General features: G+C 34.0%; 1 pseudogene; it reads right to left on the bottom strand.

Moving 5' to 3' along the window:
* LOC110137809 (stathmin-like) overlaps nt 1-17,878 on the bottom strand; it is a 48,686-nt pseudogene that overhangs the window by 18,849 nt on the left and 11,959 nt on the right.

The raw sequence follows: 17,878 nt of genomic DNA, 5'->3' as shown, positions 1-17,878 counted from the left end.
TTTCCTGACTTATAATACTGATATTATATCTTTAAAATATTATATGTTCTGAAACATTTTATATAAAAATCTGTTTCAAGCAATTATAAAATACAATAAGTCATACAATTATTTTTTCATTTTTGTATGAGGAAAATAAACAATTTTGGTTAGTATTTTTAAATTTTGTTAGACATTAATGAATGCTGCCTGCATATTTCACATTGGCAGACATGAAATAAAGCTTAGCTTTCTATTGATAAAATTACATAAATAAATTTGCATGAAGAAAACTTTTGTATTCCATTCTTGAAGTAATTATCTTGCAATCAAAGTAATAGTTAAGATTCAGTTCCACAAGGCCAAAGCTTAAAACAATGTATTATGATTATGTTGACAGACAAAAATATTATAACTAAAATTTCATCCATATCTTAACTATATCCTTGAGCAGTTACAATGAATACAAAACACTCTTTAACGATAGCCCATGAATCCTCACTTCACAGAGATTAGATAATAATATGGGAAAGAGTACACACTGACACACAGTACAAAACAATAAAAGCTGCAAAACAGAACTGCTATTATGGAAACAAAGTTTGGGTGATTTTTAAATGCTAAAACCTACCTCAAACAGACAGATGGTAAATCCAGATCAGTTTCTGTATAGAAAGGGGACATAATGCTATGTAATACATGCTCCTGTTAGATTTATGTGATTATAAGTAGGAGAATTTTCATTGTCCCTCACTGTCTGTAACAGATTAATCTTTTTTGTTCCCTTATACAAAGCAAAAAGGGTTTCCCAGATAGTGTTATAATGGAAAAGAACTTGCTTGTCAATGCAAGAGACATAAGAGACAAAGGTTCAATCCCTGGGTTGGGAAGATCCCCTGGAGGAGGGCATGGCAACCCAACCCAGGATTCTGGTCTGGAAAATATCATGGACAGAGGAGCCTAACAGGCTATAGTCCATAGGATCGCAAAGAGTTGGAAACAATTGAAAAGTCTTAGCATGCTTGCTTGTACTAAGAACAGAATTGATTTAAATTTTTCTACAAAAAATTATATATTTGTTCATCTTCAAAAATAAAATTGCCATCATATTTTTTAAAACATCCTACAAATTTCAGAAACCTTTATGACCAGAATAATCTCACCCCCATTTGTCAAGCATAAACATTGGTACTTTAGGTTTATTTAAAGTTAGCTAATATGTCAACATAATTTGAAAAGGGTTGTGGATCATACAAATAACAAAATCTGTTAAAAGACAAATTATAATTTGATCTTTCAAAGTTTCATCTATTGAATGTAAAAGACAGAGAAAAGAACTGACTTTCTTCTTAGCAAATATTTTTTCCCTAAGTTCTGTAGTCATGACTAATAAATATAATTTTTTCAGTTCATTTAAGTGGAGCAATTAAAATGTATAAAGAGTGAAAATTTATTTTGACATCTGCAGGAATGTATTATAAACATCCTATTTGCAACTTAATGGTGACAAGATATTTTATTCAATTTCAGAAATTTAAAAGTTAAATATCAGTTAATATCAACAATATATCTATTTTTCTTAATTAAGCTTTGTGTTTTTTTTTTCTCCAAGTGTTTAAATGTAAACAAACAACATCTGTAAAATTTATCCTTATGGAGAATTTGATTAGTTTTAAAAAAGCCAACCAGTACAATTAAAAGACTAATAAGGAAAGGAGTTTTGGAAGGTGATTTTGGGGTTCCAAAATCACTGTAGATGGTGACTGCAGCCATGAAATTAAAAGATGCTTGCTCCTTGGAAGAAAACGTATTACCAACCTAGAGAGCATATTAAAAAGCAGAGACAATACTTTGCCAACAAAGGTCCGCTAATCAAGGCTATGAATTTTTTCAGTTGTCATGTATGGATGTGAGAGTTGGACTATAAAGAAAACTGAACGCTGAAGAACTGATGTTTTTTAACTGTTGAGTTGGAGAAGACTCTTGAGAGTCCCTTGGACTGCAAGGAGATCCAACCAGTCCATCCTAAAGGAAACCAGTCCTGAATGTTCATTGGAATGACTGATGTTGAACTGAAACTCCAATGTTTTGGACACCTGATGCAGAGAGCTGACTCATTGGAAAAGACCCTTATGCTGGGAAAGATTGAAGGAGGGAGGAGAAGGAAATGAGAGAGGATGAGGTAGTTGGATGGCATCATTGACTCAATGGACATGAGTTTGAGTAAACTCCGGGAGTTGGTGATGAACCGGGAGGCCTGGAGTCGTCCATGGAGTCACAAAGTCAGACACGACTTAGTTACTGAAGTGAACTGCCTGAAGGAAAGGAGTTGCTTTCATTTTTTTTTGGTGAAAATAGCAATGAGATACATTAAAATAAGAAGAATGGTCTTACCACGAACTAAATGTTAAAGTGAAAAAGAGAGCTGCTTTAAGGTAAGATAATATCAAGCATTGATTGAATTTGCATATTCCAAATTTGAAGAATTAATAGAACATTCAGTTACCTGTGGTTATCTACCATTTAAAAATGCAGTAGTATTTGCATTTTTATAGTGTATACACTATAAAAGTCATAGCTAGATTTGCAAAATAAATAATGTATCCCAGACAAAAATGGAGAAATAGAAAAAGAGCAAGGAAAGACATTTGAGCAGAACTTATATTTAAGTGGTATGAGGAATGAGAGAATGGTTAAAAATCACTGTAATCAATGGTGGTCTCAAAAAGAATAAAAAGAAAAAAATGAAGAAAAATAAAGAATGAGAACATTGTTTATGGGTCTGAATGGCTAGAAGATGAATTGGTAAAGGCTTTCTCATTGGAACTGCAAATAAGAAGCAAATATGGATGATCAGGTGTCAGATACCTGAATTTAAAATTATATATGAAGCTGAAGTTTATGATCAGGAAAATTGAATATAATCTATGTGGGATGAAATAGCATCAACGATGAAGAATGACTTGGAAGGGAAAATTTTGTGTGAGAGAGCACCCTTATTAAAATGGACAAACTTAGTTGAGTCAACAGGCACATACTTGTAACCTTTACAGAATTTATGACTCTACACACAGAACACGTGCACACTGAGCTACTTGTGCTGGTTACTAAAGAGTCTTAGGCCAGTTGTCCTGGTTATAGTACACCTCATCTCTAAACCTGAAAGCTGTAGAGTCTTGTATGATTGGGTGAGGGACTCTGATCCCTGGAACAGTTTTCCTGAAAAGTTTATTAAAATGGAATAGGCAATTTATGTTGACTGCATGTGTTTGTCACTCAGACATGCCTGAATCTTTTTGATCCCTTTGACTGTAGCCTGCCAGGCTCCTCTGTCCATTCCCTTCTCTAAGGGGCCTTTCTAACCCAGGGATCAAAGCCAGGTCTTCTGCACTGTGGGTAGATTCTTTACCCTCTGAACCACCAGGGTAGCTCCTGTATGTTGTACCTATATGTTGACTACCCAGGTGAAAATAAGAGACTGTAACAGAAATGGCAAAATGAAAAGTGAAAAGTGCCAAGATTCAAAATACTTTTTTTTTCTTTTATGTAATATTTTATTTAAAAATTTTAAACAAAATATTGAAATAGTAAATAAACATTTATCAACTAAAAGAAGAGCTTTGTCTATGTGAGCTTCCAGTTTTTGTCCAGATAAAATCTGGATTAACTTTCTTTACCTCTTGCCTACTGTGTGAAAATTAAGGACGTTATTTCAACAACTTGGTCCTCAGTGTTTCATCTACAGATTGGGGACTAGTAATTACTATTGCAAAGACTTTGAGAATTAAGTGAATAAATGATTAAGAAATTATTTTGTAAAATTTTAAACTTCATCTAATTGATGTTGTTTATTTGCTTTAATTTGTCTGTTAATGACTATATACTATTGAATTTTAATCTATTTCCATACAGATGGCTTGTATTTTTTGGTAATTGCCTTAGCACATTTTTCCTTCTGTGATTTGATATTTTACAATGTATTTAGAATATTTTCCCTGTACATTATGAAAATGTACACTCATTTGTATTTTAGATGCCAACTTATCTATTAACTTCAGTTTTGTTTATGGTTCTCTTTTTGTGATAGATATATATCATAATTTTGTATAGTCAGTTATATCTATCTTTTGTAGCTTCTCCTGCTTTTATGTTTTGTAAGCAATTTTCCTTGATAAGTCTCAGGTCACTAACTATTCAATATTTTATGTTCTTTATTATTTTGCATTTACATTTATTTTTTATTTTATTTTTTTATTTATTTTTTTCCATTTATTTTTATTAGTTGGAGGCTAATTACTTTACAACATTGCAGTGGTTTTTGTCATACATTGAAATGAATATCCTTTAACAATTTAATTTCTAAATGTTGGGAGATGAAGCAGACTATTTTTCTATATATTCAGTTGTTCTATGAAAATGTATTGAATAATTATGTCTTATCTCCTTATTGTAATACCATATTTTCTTATTTTGAGCATGTTTCTGAGATATCAAGTTTGTTATAGTATGTTTTATCTTGATTGTATTGTGAATTTATTATCTTTAAAAATTCTCATTATTATATGATTCGTGGGATATATTATCCTTTTATCTCCAAAACTTTTTAACTATTTATTTATTTTATAATTCCATATCTGATTTGAAGTTCTTCAATTCCCAATGTATCTTCTTAGAATTTTATTTGTAACTTCAGCATATTCATACAAATGTTTGAAAGCATAGCCCTTACTATTTCAAAGTAATTTGAAGTAAATATAGTATTTTCTGGGTGACTAAGCACACACACACCCCTCACACATTATTTCCCCTCCTGTGTCAGTGCTCTACAAGTCCTATAGCAGAAACATCTATGTAAGCAAACATCTAAGAAACTAACTTGTTTTCTGTTATGATAGGAAATTAATTGCATTTTTATCTGGATGCTTAATGTTTATTGAGTATTGGAGATGCATTAGGTAACTTAATATCCATCAACTTCCTTCTTGAAATTGTTCTTTTGAGAGAACTGTATTTCAATAAATATCATAGGAAAATTTGTGGTGTGCTTTAAAGATCTGTGTTGGGTTCCTGGCAATTTGTGAAAGTGAAATATGAGAAGAAGCACAATTCAGTACATTCCTTTGTTGCACAATTTCTAGAGAAAAACAAAATACTCCTCAAATATGCAGAAATAAGAACACGGTATCAATATGTTAGGATAATAACTGGCAGGTTTATGGCTTGGGAGACTGGTTGATTTTACTCTGTACTTGGGTTGCTTTTGACTTCATAGTTGAAACTAAGGCTACTTAGTCCAGTTCATCATATTGGGGAATGAACTCTGCACATAATGGAATACAGGAGAAAGGGAATTCCAAATAAAATGATGACATAGATGAAATCATGCTGACAAAGATACTTGGGAAGTAAGGTGACAGAATTCATTAAAAATTAAAGACCAGTAAAATTCATAAGGCTTCTCAGGGGCCTTAGTGGTAAAGAATCCACCTGCCAATTTAGGAGACAGTGGTTTCATCTTTGGGTTGGGAAGATCCCCTGGAGAAGGAAATAACAATCCACTCCAGTGTTCTTGCTGAGAAAGAGGGATTCACAACTATCTACTTAAAAATGTGGAGTCTCATGGAAATCGTTTACCTCCTCTAAGATACTGTTGTTAAGCCAATTCAGGATAGGGTGACAACTGTGAGATTATAGTGTAACATTTGGGTTCCTGAAGGCATTTCTTTTTTTTTTCTTACCAAATGGGCAAAAAAAAATGGGTACTGAGAGTATTAGTTTGTCTCATGAAGCTTTAAATTTTGACATAGTCTTACACTTCTTAATGATATTAGATCAATCAGTTACACTTTTCTCCCCAAACAAAAGTTTTATTTATATTGAAAGTATGCTGAGACAGGTAGCTCTCTCTCTTTTTTTTTCTTCATATCTGAAAAGCTGCCTTTATTTTTACAGTAAGAGCATATCACCTTCAAGGTTGAACAGATTCAAACAGGCTCTAAATGGGGGCACTATTTGAGATTGTACACTAATGCTTAAAGGTCAGCCGTACGGCCCTGTTGCACCTTTGGATTCTGTTCAAGTGTCATTTAAATATATTCTTTATACATTCGAATTTCATTGCATTTATTCTAGAGCAATACAAAATTCCATGCAATATTCAATTTACAAATAGAATGCATATGATAGCTTAGGACCATCAAACAAGGAATAAACAATCACAAATGGATGAGGGGAGGGTAGGATCAAAAGATAGAGGCAATACAACAATTTCAAGATTTCAACTTACAGTTTTTATGTCAAGTATTAAAATAACAAACAAAATGTTTTCCCATACATTCTAGCTTCAATTGCTACTGGCAAAAATAACTTATGTCAACATGTCATTTTAAAGGTATAGAATAGGAAAGAAAATAATAGTATAGTCAGAGTGACAGACATATCTTGCCAAAATATGAATAATTCCAACTCTCTTATGCATTTTTCACTCCTGTTGGGTGGTGATGTCTTATTCAGTTGCTGTTTTGTGCTTGCTATGTATTTTATGCAATATTGTCAGTTAAGTAGGTTAAATAAATGCAACTTCCCATACTTTGAAGCCTGGGTAAAAAAAATAAGACAAAATCAGTTTGAAAGAAAAAAGTCTCCTTAGTCAAGAGACATGTCTAGTGAGGAAGAGCTTTTCCAAACTTAAAAATCAATTAGATAATGATGACTACCATTTATTTTGAAAATCTGTTGGAAATGAATGCATTCTTATAAAGATATTGCAAATTTTATTTTTCACAAATTAAATTTGTCTTTGACATTTATTTAAAATCACTTGAAAGCAAATAAAACCGCATGTTCTATGTTCTGATTTACTATTCTTATGTGTAGAAAATAATTTTTATATTTATTTTCAGGATTAACTTGAATTTTATCCTGCACATTTTAATCTTAAGAAATTAGAATATTTTTCCTTCTCAACTGACATCTTTTTTATTTTAAATTTCTTCATGTAAAATCATAATCAAATTTAATGCCTTATGCTATTTTTTCAGAATAAAAAATATCTTTTCTTTTTTTAAAGAAAGCTTAGGATTTACTCTCTTAACATTAATTACATGTAACATAAAATACTTTTAATTATATTTATATTGTTTTACATTATATCTCTAGTGCTCATTTATCTTAAAACTGGAAGTTTTTATCTTTTGATTGCCTACATCCAATCCACTTTCCCCTAACTCCCACCTCTGCTGACCACAAATCTGAATATTTTTCTGTGAGTTTCTTTGTTTTTTTTTGAAATGTAACTGATCTACAACACTGTTAGTTCCTATTACATGAAATAGTGATTCAATATTTCTATACATTTCAGAATTATCACCACAGTAATTCTAGTTACTATATGTCACCATACAAATAAATTACATTGTTATTGACTATATTCCTCACACTGTAGATTTCATACCTGTGATTCATCTGTTTTGTACTAAAAGTTTGTTCCTCAATCTCCTTCACCAGTTTCTCTCATCCGTCCATCATGCTTCTCTATGACAGCCACCTATTTATTCCCTGTATCACCTATGATTCTATTTCTGTTTTGTTATTAACACTCATTTGTTTGCTTTTTTTAGAGCCACATATATGCAAGCCATACAGTATTTATCCACCTCTGTTTGACTTATTTTATTTAATACAATACCCCCTATATCCACTCATGTTGTTGCAAATGGCAACTTACATTCCCTTTATGGCTGAGTAATATTCTTTTGTCTGTGTGGACACACACATCATCATCATCACCATCTTTATGCATTTGTCTATTGATGAGCACTTAGGTAGCTTCTATATCATGACTTATGCAAATAGTGGTGCCGCAAACATTGGGCTGCATATATATTTTCAAATTAGTGTTTTCATTTTCTTCAGATAAATAGCCAAGAGTGGAATTGCTGAATCATACAGCAATTCTATGTTTAACTTCTGAGGTACCTCCATACTGTTCTCCATATTTGCTGCACCAATTTAAATTTCAACAATATATGAGTGCTACCTTTTGTCTACATCCTTTCTAACTTTTGTTATTTGTGGTCATTTCGATAACAGTCATTGTGACAGGTGTCAGGTGATATTATATTCTGACCTTGATTTGCACTCCCTGATGATCAGTGATGTTGAGCATCTTTTCATGTACCTGCTGGCCATTTGTATGTCATCTCTGGTAAAATATTCAGATCCTTTCCCAACTTTTATTTTGGCTCCAACCCATGGCACGTGGGATCTTACTTCTTTGACTAGGTATTGGAGCCACATTCCTTGCTTAGGAGTGGAGTTTTAGCCACTGAACCACCTGAGACATCTCCTTTTGTCCACTTTTTCATTGAGTTATTTGTTATTTTGATATTGAATTGTATGAGTACTTTGTATATTTTGAACATTAAAATCTGCTATTATAACAATGTTAATTCTTATTTTGTTTGCAAATGTTTTCACAGTCAGCAGGCAGTGTTTTCTTTTGTTGATAGTTTCCTTCACTGTTCAAAATCCTTTTAGTCTAATATAGTTTTATTTGTTTATTTTCATTTCTGTTTCCTTTGCCTACAGAGACAGTTCTGAAAATTGCCAGTCAGAATGGCTGCTATCCAAAAGTCTTCAAGCAATAAATGCTGGAGAGGGTGTGGAGAAAAGGGAACCCTCTTACACTGTTGGTGGGAATGCAAACTGGTACAGCCACTATTGGAGAACAGTGTGGAGATTCCTTAAAAAACTGGAAATAGAACTGCCATATGACCCAGTAATCCCACTCCTGGGCATACACACTGAGGAAACCAGAACTGAAAGAGACATGTGTACCCCAAGTTTCATCGCAGCACTGTTTATAATAACCAGGACATGGAAGCAACCTAGATGCCCATCAGCAGATGAATGGATAAGGAAGCTATGGTACATATACACCATGGAATATTACTCAGCCATTAAAGAGAATACATTTGAATCAGTTCTAATGAGATGGATGAAACTGGAGCCCATTACACAGAGTGAAGTAAGCCAGAAAGATAAACACCAATACAGTATACTAACACATATATATGGGATTTAGAAAGATGGTAACAATAACCCTATATGCAAGACAGAAAAAGAGACACAGATGTACAGAACAGACTTTTGGACTCTATGCAAGAAGACAAGGGTGGCATGATCTGAGAGAATAGCATTGAAACGTATATATTATCAAGTGTGAAACAGATCACCAGTCCAGACTGGATGCATGAGACAAGTACTCAGGGGGGGTACACTGGGACGACCCAGAGGGATGGGATAGGGAGGGAGGTGGGAGGGAAGTTCAGGATGGGGAACACATGTAAATCCATGGCTGACTCATGTCAATGTATGGCAAAAACACTACAATATTGTAAAGTAATTAGCTTCCAACTAATAAAAATAAATGAAAAAAAAAGTATAACTGAAAAAAAATAAAAAAATAAGAAAAATAAAATTATAACTGAAAAAAAAAATCTATTGCTGAGACTGATGTCATAGAATGCAGTGTTTGTGTTTTCTTCTAGAACTTTTCTTCAAGTAGTCCCATCTTTCTTACTACCTCTACTTTGTACTCTTACAATAAGTGCTTTCACAATTCTGAAAATTAATCCCAGTGAATATTAAAGTGAAGTAGATGTGTATCATCTTATTTGAAAAACTATAGAAGGCCCATCAAATATGTCACAGGTTCCTCAATTCACATGAAATTAGTTCTAGGATTTTTTTTTTTTTCCTGGTCTCAGTTGTATTGGAAGATAACAATCTTCACTGGGAAAAGTTTTAGTAATATGCCCATCATGATATATACTATATAATTTAATGCAATTGAAGTATAATCTTGATTCATAAAATCTTCATGTGTCATAGTATCTATAATATTAGCTTTAAAAAGTTAAAAATCACTTTATTCATCTATCTTCTATTTCCATAAAGAACAGTTTTGTACTGTAAACAAAATAAAGGCTATTATCCAAAATATATGTTTAATTGAAGTACTCAGTATCCTTAGTTCATCCAAGGAAAACACTTTACAATGCGTCTCTATGGCTGTCAGAATAGTGGCCTTCAAACATAAATGTTTACATACTAACCTTCAGAACATGTAAACTAAATATACATGAATATAAATGACAAATAGGATTTAACATTTTAGATAAAATTAAAGGTCTAATCGAATGGTTTTAAAAGAAGTGTACTATCCTGGATTATCTAGAGATTCAATATAATCACTCCCCAAAAGTGGAAGGACACAGAAGAGGAGGTCAGAGTGATGCAATGTATAAACTCACCATTCTTGGCTTGAAGCATGAAAGAAGAGAATTAGGAGCCAAAGAATTTTGATGAATAAATCTAATGATTAAAAAGGATGTTATTTTTCATGACTCTCTGAAGGAAAGTGAATGTTTACAACGAAAGTAAACAAAACAAGCAACCCAAACATAAAAAGGACAAGTTGAAAGTATTTGCAGACCAGTTTAAAAAGAAAAACAAAACAAATGAACAAAAAATCCCCCCAAAAAATCCCTGTGCTACTTTCATTCAGGCCAGACACAGTAGCTCCTGTTATTCTGAAACACAAGGACCAGACTCACTGGGACACCTGCCTTCAGAGGCCACAGATCCTGTAGTCAAAGGAGAAAATGGTCCATGGGACATTTTTGGGCAATTGACGTTCCTTATAAAGACAGCTCAATATGTTTTCGTATAGAAGTGGTGAGAACTATTTCTGCTTCTGGTGATACATTTACTCCTGAGCATCTTAGCAAATTTGAAGGAGATGGTGAATGTGTTTCTGTCAATGATAACAAGAGTCATGTGAGAGATGCCCATATGCAGATGGATTGCACTACTATTGCCAACCTTGTCAGGATGATATTCCTTAGTGTGTTACATGATCTTTTACTACAGTTCCACTTTAAGGGAAAATGACAGATGGATACAATAAAACCATGTGTACATAATGTAAATGAAGGGACACAATATCCACAGCAGCAGCAACGATGGGGATGTAAACAAATGAAGTAAGTAATAATGTTCTAAAAATAGTGGCTTTTTGTCATATTTGGTCTGCTGTTGATCCAGATACCTTTGTCTTTGTGGGTCTCTCTGTTTCTCTCTCTCTAGATAGCTAGATAAATCAGTTCAGTTCAGTTCAGTCGCTAAGTCGTGTCTGACTCTGAGACCCCATGAATTGCAGCACACCAGGCCTCCCTGTCCATCACCAAACCCCGGAGTTTACTCAAACTCATGTCCATAGAGTCGGTGATGCCATCCAGCCATCTCATCCTCTGTTGTCCCCTTCTCCTCCTGCCCCCAATCCCTCCCAGCATCAGGGTCTTTTCCAATGAGTCAACTCTTTGCATGAGGTGGCCAAAGTATTGGAGTTTCAGCTTTAGCATCAGTCCTTCCGATGAACACGCAGGATTGATCTCCTTTAGGATGGACTGGTTGGATCTTCTTGCAGTTCAAGGGACTCTCAAGAGTCTTCTCCAACACCACAGTTCAAAAACATCAATTCTTTGGCTAGATATAGATAAATATACATATAGATAACAACTCATAGATAATGTACATTATATAATATAATCCAGGCTTTATGCATTTGTAATACTATTATTCATTATCATCATGCATATTTTCCTTTGTTTTTAAAATTAGTTTAAAATTAAAATGTTTTCACAGGCTCATAAAATTACCATGGGTGAGCTTTAAGCAATTATGCTTACTAGATGTGGTGGAAAAATTATCCCTGGTATTCATAACCATTAATATGCTGTGTTAAGTCACTTCAGTTGTGTCTGACTCTGTGCATCCCTATAAACTATAGCTCACCAGGTTCCTCTGTCCATGGGATTCTCCAGGCAAGAATACTGGAGTGGGTTGCCATGCTCTCCTCCAGGGGATCTTCCAGACTAGGAATCAAACCAGTCTCTTACATTTCCTGCATTGGCAGGTGGTTTCTTTACCAGTAGTACCACCTGGGAAGCCCCTAATTTCAATATACTAACGTTAAAAGAAAAGAGAAATAGAAACAGCAGAGGATATATCACCAGATTGGGTTTTTGCAAACATCCCAGACTTAAACAGCACTGAGAAGTCCAGTGTCACAGCACATCTGGAATCCCAGTTGGAAAAATGTCCCAGGCAGTGCATCTGCTCCATGTGTGAGACTTTCATTAATAATCATTAATAGCATCAACAATTCTATATTCATTCAGATATCTCCAATTCTTGATTTTTTATAGTAAACTAACCATGGAAAAATATAGGCAAACTAATTAGTTAAAATGCATAGTATGAATGGGCTCAAAATAAATTATTTATGTATATGAGTATAAGCATTAAGATAATGATTAAAGCTAAAAAGTCTATTTTCCTATTTTATTTACAGTGCCTAAAATTATATTGAAAATAATGAGTATTTTATGAAAATATTCTACAATTTGAATGTATCATTTCTCAACAAGATAAGTGAGCAATGGAAATGACACTATTAGTCAAGCCCAGGCATGCACAATAACACATGTGTGCAAGAACATCACTCACAGAAAAATTCCAAGTCTGCCCACATCACCTCGTAAGGTATAAATGAAGAATTGACAATGGAAAATTAAAGCTTATATGTGCTCTACACGATTGCACTGATAGAAATGACTTGGAAGCATTGAACTCATTTCATTTCTGCCTTAGTAAAATTATCCATCAGTGGGTCATAACATAGATAAGTTAGTTAAACTAGAAAATCCTGAAATTTAGACTTCATGCTGAAACAATGTAGCAAGCTAAGCAATTTTCCCTAGACTAAGATGTGTTTATTTAAAATGATCCATAATTTTGGTTTCTTACAATCCCTGCCTCACTTTTTGAATTAAACTGACCATCTGAACTTATGTTAAATATATATGCTTAAGCTTGCCAAACGAACACTTATTTCCTAGGAAAATTCTAAAATGTGATAGGAATATCAAATAGGTTAAACATAATTTGACCTACTGAAGACAGGTTTTGCTATGACAAGTGTACACAAAATGAGGTGGGTATTTTAGACCACAGTAACACCTACTTCTAGAAACATAAATAACAATTACGTGATTTCCCAAAAAATGCCTTTCTTTCAAGGAACTCGGGGAAATATGTTCACATATCACCTTCTGAAATGGGAACAATTTATGTTCTTTCAACTGTGAACACCAATCACACAAAGACATTTGGAAATTTACATGAGATGGAAAATAATTTCAAGGCAATCAACTAAACCATGATAAAAATTACACATGCATCACAGCATTGGGAGAGAGATGAAAGTGTGACTTGCCAAAAGAGAATCAGTTTGTGTATAGCCCTGGCTGATGGGCTGGTGCCCTGAATGACAAAGAGCTGTCTGTAGGCAAATGACAGTGTAGACTGATTTGCTAACTCAGTCTTCAATAAGAAACACATGTGTCCAGGGATACAGTGTGATAAAGAAAGGCTCTGACTCTTGGGATAAGTCACCTGTCTGTGCTCTGTGTTGGCTCATAACTGCTAACGTGAAGTAATGTGGTCTGTTTTCAGTAGTTGGTTGATTCCTGGTGTCAAATAAATTATTCATAATACCCCAGAAAAGTAGGACATGAAAGTAAAACATGAGCACCAACAGGCTGAAAATATTTACAAATAAGATAATGACCCGCAATTAAGTTGCAGTTAAGGGCATCAGGTATTCTGAAATGAGGCCCTAATTTCATTTCCATTGGTTCCTTATCCAATGTAAGATTTGATTTTTAATCAGTAAGTGATGGATAATAATTGTGTTTTTTTCAGGAGGATCTTATGAGAAATGAATCAGTGAATAATAATAAGGTTGTCATTAGCAGCAAAACACAATGTGTAGAGATTTTTTTTCTTAATTTTTACTTTCTTAGCTCCATTTATTACTTGATTCTTAGTAAATTAAACTAAGAATAATACTGAAAAATATCCCCAAATTTCACCAGACTTAGATAACAGAGCTTGTGAAAATGAAACAGACATTGATGCTTGCTCTAATCATTTAGGTTTTGTTCATACCATCCTTCTCCCCTTCCTCCTAACAGCCACCACCACCCACCATACTACTCTTGCCAACAACACTTCTTCTCTAATATAGAAGAGAGGTATGGGAGAGGACCGGAAAAGTCTCATTTACTTTTATAGCCCTGAGTCCTAAGCTTGATTGCTGACCTTATTCAATGATATGTATTTATTAACCCATCAATACTGATTTATTTAACTTCCATTGCATGTCAGGTATGGGGCATACAGTGGTAATTGGATAGAAAAAGTTCTGAACCTGCCTGATGGAGTGTACATTCAAGTGTGGATGACACAGAATCCAAAAAATAGAGCATATTCTACCCTCTGCTAGAGATACATTCAAGGAAATGACTAGAGAATCATATACACTGTGGTCAGGGGTCACATCTATGGAAAGCTAGTAATTGAGCAGAGAATGGAATACAGTTAGAGGAAGCAGCCACATGAAGATGTAGGGAAAGTGAGAAAGCCTGTAAGATTTGAACACAATGAGCAAAGAGGAAGGAAGTGCTCAAAGCACGTGGACAATTGTAAACCTTAGTATGGACTTTGGATTTGAGAGACCAAGCCCTAAATTAATAGAGGAAGGAATAAGGCTAAGGACTACTGAAAAGACAGCAGAGTAAGATATGCTACCAAACAATAAAAATGTCAAACATAAGAATATAAACAGAGGCACAGGATTGAGTTCTTAAATTCTGTAAGTGTTTTAGAATTGACAAATGATGTAATACTAATAATTATATGTATAATCTCTCACCTACTCTCATGAAAGTTTCATTGGCATAGTGTTTCAGGTCCTTGCAGAACAAAATGTTTATTTAAAGTGATTATATGTAAACTTTCCCATTGGAATCCTACTTGTCTCGTCTCCTTTAAAGGTTTTTAAATAATGAGAGAATACAGGAAATGTGGCATAGTAGCTAAATTATCTTCCTATTTATGTACATAGACCTAATGTCTGGTGTAATTAATTATATTTAATGACTCGATGGACATGAGTTTGAGTAAACTCTGAGAGTTGGTGATGGACAGAGAGGCCTGGTGTGCTGCGATTCATGGGGCCGCAAAGAGTTGGACACGACTGAGCGACTGAAGTGAACTGAATCATCACATTTAATTATTCCATTTAAAATCTAGAGGATATTTTTTAATATAAAGAGAAATTGCTGTTATGAGTACACTGGAGAGTGCTCTTATAAAATCAATTGGCATGATCTCAGATGTAGGAAACATGAAGACGTAAGCAGGTTTGTAAATATATGGAAGCAGAGACAATAAATAACAGTGTTTGGCAGAAGAAAAAACATGTGAGAGGAAGCATGGTAAAAGATAACAAAAGATACAAATTTAAATGTAACTGACAGTTGTGAAAAATGGAAAATGATTTGTAGTATGAAAAATACAAATTTTGCTAAAAATTTCTTACATATTTCAATGACAGTTTCTATTTATCAAAGGAGGGTTTTAAGTACACATTTTAAAATATATTGTACTTCTTGATTACAATGGCATCTATCTAACAAGCCCTCCACCTAGTCTTTCCTATAGTCCTGTAGGAAACTCAAATACACATACATATACCACAAAGCACAAAAGATCCCTGAAGTCTGACAGGTAACTATATCAATCAATGACTAATTGGAAATACAGACACTACACTAGGTCATCCCAAGTGAATTTGAATCTGGGAATCAGTTTTCACAGATTTCAGAGAGACTCAAGAATAATGTAGCCCTGAGGTTAAAAAATGGTAGTATCTTCAAGAGTAGTTAATACTCCTAAGGACAGGGGGGCATGAGAAACAGGGTGGTTACCAGAATTTTAAAGCACAGAAGAATTTCACAGAATAATAAATAGTCAGACCTCCAGGAGAGGGCTTGAGTAGCTTCAGCTGGTATCTTTGAGTATCCTTTTTATTCTACATACTAATAGAATGTCAGTTAGTAAAGAAATTTAGAAAATGCAGCTTATAGAGCCCCAAAACAGCAATCAAAGAGAAGGTCTATAAAACTGATATTATTTCTAAGATGACAGACAAAACATTAGAAGACAACTTATTGGCATAATCTAAGGGGAATTTTTAATGAAAAAAAAAAAGAGACTTTAAGTTTTACTTTATGAATAAAAAGAAATGTTCTGACTGTCCCATTACACTTACAGATACACAAAACAGTTTTTATAGGCTTTATGATCTTAATCTCACCAAAATACTTTTACATTTAACCACATCCATTTAGGGAAAACTACCAGAGATCAGAGTGACAGGAAAGTGGAGTATGGCTTGCTGTTAAGAATTGTGTACTGGTAAACACAGATAGACATGGTTGTCTGTGGGAAAAGAAGAGGCAGGAATAGCCCGGATAGCAATTCAAACATGGGATTGTGATTTTTGTGTGTGTATCCCATTGCGCTAAAGCACAGATTCTGGAAGGAGTTAGGTCCTGCACAATATAGGATAACTACATTTAGATGAATGCTTGGTTTGCCAGGAAACTGGACTAGGAGCACTGAATATTAATCTACTTCCTAGTCTATAAGATAATAGCTCAATTATCACTCAGTGGAAACTCAGAAGAGGCTAAACTATCATTCACATGAACAGTCTTTGGCTAAAATCAAGTCATGGTGGATACTGGTGCCTTGTTTGTGGACAAGTGAGTAGTAAATCAACCATTGGATTTAGTAAAAATCAAGAAAGAGGTAACCCAGTCATAAAGACTCCTGGGGGAAAATATTTCTATGACAGATGAAGACTAAAAATATCAACAAATATATGGAATGAAACAGATACAGTAGGAAAAAATCAGGATGATATTGCAGTATAATGCTATTAAAATGTAGATAGGATATTTTATCAGTTATATGGAAAATTAGAGTTTTATCCCAAAACCCAGCATAAGTGATGCGTGATAAGATGATAATTGGAAAAGAAAAAAATATATTCAGGTAAAAGGTGAGTTGTAGGTTATTTACAGAAAGAAGTAAGAAGAATTGAAAGGGAAGAAATAATAAAAAAACACTTTTGTTTAAGAAGAAAATAGAGGGCATTTGAAATCTATACAACTCAATACAGCATTTTAATCATAGCTAAAAAAATCTTGAAACATTTCATCTTACCGTTTTATACTTTATGAACTTTGTCATATGGTATCCCTGTTGCTTTTGTTCAGTTTCTCGGTCATGTCTGACTCTTTTCAAGTACATGAACTGCAGCACACCAGGCTTCACTGTCATTCACTATATTCCAGAGTTTGCTCAAACTCACGTCCATTGAATCAGTGATGCAATCCAACCATTTCATCTTCTGTTGCCCCTTTCTCCTCCAGCCTTCAATCATTGCCAGCAGTCAGGATCTTTTCCAATGAGTCAGTTCTTTGCATCATGTGGCCAAAGTATTGGAGCTTCAGCTTCAGCATCAGTTTTCCTTAGGAGTGACTGCCTTTTTCTCTTTGCTGTCCAAGGGACATTCAAGAGTCTTCTCCAACACCACAGTTCAAAAGCATCAATTCTTTGAAGCCCAGCCTTCTTTATTGTCCAACTCTCACATTCGAACACGACTACTGGAAAAGTCATAGCTTTGACTATATAGACCTTTGTCAGCAATGTGATATTTCTGCTTTTTAATATGCTGTCTAGGTTTGTCATAGATTTTCTTCCAAGGAGCAAGCATCTTTTAATTTCATGGCTGCAGTCACTGTCTGAAGTGATTTTGGAAGCCGATAAAACAAAGTCTGTCAGTTTCCATTTGTTCTCCATCTATTTGCCATGAAGTGATGAGACTGGATGTCATTATCTTAGTTTTTGGTATGTTTAG

The sequence above is a fragment of the Odocoileus virginianus genome, chromosome 19, assembly GCF_023699985.2.
Source record: "Odocoileus virginianus isolate 20LAN1187 ecotype Illinois chromosome 19, Ovbor_1.2, whole genome shotgun sequence".
NCBI lineage: Eukaryota > Metazoa > Chordata > Mammalia > Artiodactyla > Cervidae > Odocoileus > Odocoileus virginianus.
Note: the sequence above shows the minus strand (reverse complement) of the source record. Positions and strands in the feature narration are given on the sequence as shown.